Source organism: Megascapheus bottae, chromosome 12, assembly GCF_031878675.1.
Source record: "Megascapheus bottae isolate mThoBot1 chromosome 12, mThoBot2.hap1, whole genome shotgun sequence".
Lineage (NCBI taxonomy): Eukaryota > Metazoa > Chordata > Mammalia > Rodentia > Geomyidae > Megascapheus > Megascapheus bottae.
The window spans coordinates 23,246,514-23,252,757 of record NC_143520.1 but is presented as its reverse complement, the minus strand read 5'-3'; positions in this window follow the sequence as shown (position 1 = coordinate 23,252,757).

Here is a 6,244-nt window from a genome sequence, read left to right as displayed (position 1 = left end):
AAGCCACTGCCCCCACACACACCAAAATAAAAACAGAAGTGGAGCTGTGGATCAAGTGTTATCGAACTAACCATGAGCAAAAAAGCTCAGGGATGGCTCCCAGGCTCTGAATTCAAGCCCCAGAATCAACACAAGCACATGCACCTGCACACACACACACACACACACACACACACACACACACACACACACACTAAAAACAAAGCGAAATCACATAAAATCATTTCTATTTCCTAATTTGATGTATAGGAGAAAAATCTTGCCTGGATACCTTTTATTTCAAGCAGGTGGTTTCTGATAGACCTCTCATGTGGGTTTCTTTTGTTTGTGTTAGTGTAAATCACAATTTTACAGGAAAGTATTCCTGGGGGCCAGGAGTTTGGCCTAGTGGTTAAAGTGCTTGCCTAGCATGCATGAAGACCCGGGTTCGATTCCTTGGTACCACATATAGAGAAAAAGCCAGAAGTGGTGCTGAGGCTCAAGTGGTAGAGCTCTAGCCTTGAGAAAGTCCAAGGACGGTGCTCAGGCCCTGAGCTCAAGCCCACGACTGGCAAAAAAAAAAAAAAAAAAAAAAAAGAAAAGTGTTCCTGACATCTCTCTAGAAGTGGTTCACATATTCCATTTTAGAGTGATAGTATACCTTGTCTTGTCCAGACACATACTTTATGTATTATAGTGGGATTAAGTAAAGTGTTGTAAAAACCCTTCATACTAGAGCTGAGTCATTGCTTAGAGGAAATCTCTTAGGAAAGACAAGAGACCACTGTAGTCTAGGAGAGAGCAATGCTCTTTGCTCTTTGCAGGACTGATTGCTAATCTTTGATGTTGGGTTCATAAGCTAACTTGAAAGAACAGGAAGCAATTCTTGAAGCAAATTTAGCATCCGTAAGACCTTCAATCACATACAATGAGGATGTAATATTTTAAATTATATCCATGGTGTTGTTGTCCTAGAAATAATGAACCCTCATTTGCATTTTTGCAGGTCATTGTGCAAAGATGTTCACTTTCTTATTTCTGTGTCATAAAAAATATATTCCAGAATACTTTTACAATTTTGTCTAATTACTGTGTGCATCCTCTACAGGAATGTAGAGGGATGTACAGGGGTACAGGAAAATTTGTCGTTTTTTTCTTCTCAAATGACCTTGATTATGATTTCTCTTTATAAAGATTATTACAGTCCAGGACCACTCTGCTCAGCCTAACTTCCTGAAGATCTCAGCTGTGTTTAAAGCCCCCTTTAGTCTTCACAGAGCTTCACTCGCCTGAAGTATTTTTCTATAACTTGCTTATGTAATAAAGAAGAGCAGTCAAATAATTTAAATCCCTTTTTAGCAGAATAGTCCTGTAAACTTGGTCTTGACTGTCCATTTTATTGTCAGATATGAGAGTGGGAATAAGAGTGGGAAGACTTTGTTCATGAGTACTATTCGTAATCAAGTGAGTGGAAGGATTGTTATTCTGAATGCAGCTGAAGAGACTATCAAGGGCCAGATATTTCAAAAAAGGATCTTCACAGTTTCAGTGAGCTTTGTCATTGTCTTGCCCAGATGCTGGGATCAGGGAGGACTTTCAGTGCAGTCTAAAGTAACAATCAGGGCACACAAATTAATCCCTTATAAGTAATAACTAATGCTTAAGATGATTTCTTTTTCTCACTTGTAAAAATGAAAAAGGTATTATAAATGTTAGTGAGACAATCCTTCTATAATATTCATATATATTATAAGTAAATCAACTTGAAAACATACTTGTTATTCCTATTTGAAGCTCCACAGTTGTTTCTGTGTCTCCTGGCTATAAATGAGCAGATTTCAGTGATTGGATCAATTTATACACATTTTTTTTTGCCCAAAGATCACTTCCAAATGTACAGTTTCTGTTTGTTCATAGCCATAATTACAGAGTAGAATGTATTCCTTTTATATATTAAATTGTCAAGTACTAGAAGTTTCAATATTTCCTTGAAGTCCCCCAAATATTTATGTTCCCAATTATTATATTTTTTCAAACTACTTCCTGACTTTATTATCCCTTAAAAATGTTACCACAATTGTTTATTCATGCCTGTAATATTCAGGAGGGTGAGATTCGAGGATTGCAGTGTGAAGCCAGCCCAGGTAGGAGAGTCTGTATATCTCTTCTCTCCAATGAACTATCCCCCACACCGGAACAAAAAGGAAAGCCAAAAGTGAAGTTGTGGCTCAAGTTATAGAATAATAGCCTTGAACAAAAAGAAGCTCAGGGACACCATCCAGGCCATGAATTCAAGTCCCAGGATCAGCACTCACACCAACCAACCAACCAGCCAGCCAGCCAACAAATAACAAGAAAAAAAAAAAAAAAAAAAAAACAGCAGCAGAAAAAAAAACCCTATATTTTCTAATAGGGACATGTGGATACTTGACTAATTCTTTAGAGTATATTTTTATCCATTAAGATAAAATTAAGATGCACACATATTATAAAACTATCTATCAATCAGATTATCTGTTTGTCTATCTGTCTGTCTATGACATTTAATCTGTCTGGGAAAGGTAAGTGTCCCATAACAGAAAGAAGCAAATGAGGATACCTCTGAATTTCTGCTTATATCTAATTATATGGGGAACCTTTTCAACCCCTTGAGTTTAGCATACTTCACATTGTTTGGGGGAACTTCTAGAAGTCCTTCAATTTGATCTGAGTGGCTAGATTCTCTTGTGTGGCATAGACCTCTTTATGACAGTGACACTAGAGCATATATGAAAGGTTGACTAATGCTGAAGTATAAGAGAAATAAGTCTCCAAGAAATATAATATCTTATGTAAGATATTTGGCTGCATGTACTAGATCTATTCGTGCCTGATGGAATTTGGTATTACTGACCCTTTGTAGCACCTTCAAGAATATCCAAATTCTTGATGTATTCAAATCATGTCTACTGAATCCTGAGGGTTCTGTAGTTAACCATTGCTGGAAATTTTATATGTGAATATTTGATTGTAATATAATAAAAGAGACTTATGATACAGAGCTGCTTTTTCCCCTTCCACACTTGCTACAATTAATACTTTTTAAAATTTTTTTTTGCCAGTCCTGGGCTTAAGCTCAGGGCCTGGGTACTAGAGCTCTACCACTTGAGCCTCAGCACCACTTCCAGCTTTTTTCTATGTATGTGCTACCAAGGAATTGAACATGGGTCTTTGTGCATGTTAGGCAAGCACTCTACCACTAGGCCAAACTCCTGACCCTACAATTAATACTTTTAAAATATTTTCTTTTTTTTTCTCTCTTTGTTGGTCACTGGGCTTGAACTCTGTGCTTGGGGTCTGTCCCTGAGCACTTCATCTCAAGGCTAGTGCTCTACTATTTAAGCCACAGCACCACTTCCAGTTTTCTGATGGTTAATTGAAGATAAGAGTCTCACAGATTTTCCTGCCTGGACTGGCTTTGAACTGTGATCCTCAGATCTCAGCCTCCTGAGTAGCTAGGATGACAGGTGTGAGCCACCAGCACCTGGCTTAAAAATACTTTCTTGTACATAATCTCCACAAATTGTTTTCATGATTTTACATTAAATAGTTGTGTTAATTTTCTTTTCCTCCCTTCCATCCTTTTCTTTCTTTTTCTTTCTTTTCTTTCTTTTTCCCTTCCTTTCTTTCTTCCTTCCTTCCTTCCTCTTTTTTCCCTTTCTGTCATTCTTTTCTCCACCTCTTTCCTTCCCTCTTTCCTCTCTTTCTCTCATTCTTTGTTTCTTTCCCTCCCTTCCTCCCTCCCTCCCTCCTTTCCTTCCTTCCTTCCTTCCTTCCTTCCTTCCTTCCTTCCTTCCTTCCTTCCTTCCTTCCTTCCTTCCTTCCTTCCTTCCTTCCTTCCTTCCTCTCCTGAGTTCTAGCCTGCAGAAAGAGCATTTCTGGAAGACAACCAATAGAGGCTTCACTTCTTTTTTTCTTTAGCAGATGACACACTTTTATGCTCCCTGTCGTCTGTGTGAAAGCAGTTGCTCCATGCATGTAGGCTAGTTTTCTAAGCAGTTAATTATTTATATTGAAATACCAGACCTGAATCAATTTTCTTTGGTTTGGATGGAAGTGTAACGTCTGCTTCTGGGTCTTGAAAGACCGTAGAAAGCCATGTATCTAATGAACAATAATGCAAATATTCAAAAGAAACATATAAAGAAATACAATATTTGAAAAAATGCACCAGCAGACAGCAATCATCCTTTATGATAAATCCATACAAAAATGACCACTCCTCCACTAGCACAACGATGTTCATTGCAGGATTATTTACCATAGCAAAGATATGGAACCAACCCAGATACCTCTCCATAGATGATAGGATCACGAAGCTGTGGTACTTATACACAATGGAATTCTATGCTGCCATCAGAAAGAATGACACCGCCCCATTTGTAAGGAAATGGAAAGACTTGGAAAAAATCATACAAAGTGAAGTAAGCCAGACCCAAAGGAACATAGGCTTTGTATTATGTTATTGCTGTTCTTAATATACTATGTTGTTTCTCTTCTCTTTCATTGCCCTTTGATTAATCTCATATTGTTACTGTATCTGACTTTGTTACCTGGTATATTGTATATGCATTTATTTGTTTATTTGAAATAGGAAAGGAAAGGGTGGAAACAAGATGCGGGGAGGGGGTAGAGGGAGGGAAATGGGGACAAAAACATGAGAGGGGGTGTCAATGTGTGTGAAGTAATGCACCCTCTATCTGGCGAATATAACTGTGACCCCTCTATACATTACAATAAAAAAAAATGACTACTGCAAGGTAAGGGAATTTCTGGAGAGTAAATCTCTCCAAGTCGGGATTCTATTTTTAAAGGGAGGTAAGCCCATTAGTGATACTAGAGAAGAAACGAAGGTCTAGAGAAAGCTCTACAAGGAGGAAAAGGAAACTTTCATAGAACTTTGAGGGATGGAACATATCAAGAGTTGAAGCTATTATTCCCAACAAGAGTATTGCATGGAAGAAGTATAGAGTGGGATGGCTTGACCATATATTTGAAGAGCAGATATGTAGGTCAGGAAGTAACCTGTCTGCATGCTACAGGAATGATTTTAATCTGTATCTAGTAGTAAGTGGAAAAGTGTCAAGGGTAATGTTACGCATTTTCATGGGTAAGGACTTGGTGTGGTGCTAGAGGTAGAGGAAATTCATGATCAAAAATCATGACTACAGTCTTTTTTTTTCCAAGTTGCATCTAACAACTTCTAGGTTTTAAAATCAATTTACCTTTAATAGTGTACTATAGTGCAAAGTGTCAGTGTGCATCACAGTTTGAGTTGTTTATGAAACATACATATATAATGTATGTTTATCTTTGGTTTTCATTATTTGTATCTACAGTAGGTCATCATATAAAATATAATTCCTCATGGAAATCAGTATGCTAACTATAGCTTTAGCAGGCTATAAAAGCTGCCCCTGAGAATTTTACTAACATAGTCACAAATGGGAAAAAAGAAATAATGATAAAATATAGGAATGACATGGCTTCAGGTAAGAATAGGGTGTTATTTTTGAATCTAATATAGTTAACAGAGTGTTTGCAGTTGATTACTTAAAATGACTAACAAAGGAGAAGAAACAAGTTTATGCAAACCATATGGTGTTAGACTATGAAAGAACACTAAAAAGACCCAGAGAAATTTTAGTCAAAGATTCAAACCTTGTCTAATTTCCATTGAACATAAAAATAAATGCTATAGTGACCCACATCTGGGAGTTGAAACATTGTAGGAAGTTAAGTGTTGTGGCATATACAGTGATCGAAGAGCAGACAAGCAAGTTGAACATGCTTCTAAATGAAATCAGACACTTTCTTCTCAATACATTATTTCCATTTTTGTCTTCAAGAAAAAAAGTATTCACTGATGAAATAAAGCCCATTGGGTGATTTTGACAAAATATAGAAATATAGAAGATAGACAGAACTGTACATTATATGTAATGCATGAGACCTTAAGCCCCAGATGACATTTATCTTCACTTGTGAGAAGAGATTTAATAAAGTAATTTATTAGGTCCCTTCTCACTCATAAAAAGAAATGTTGTAAAAGACCTATTCCTTCATATATTCTCCATATATTGAGTATTAATCCTTATATTCTTAACTCAGTATGGTATGCTAAATTTTCTGTGGTTCTACTTTTGAGCAAAAAAAAAAACCCCAACAAATGTAGAAGCTATGAAAAATCTGAAATTTTAGGAACAGAAGAATCTGAAGGCTGATA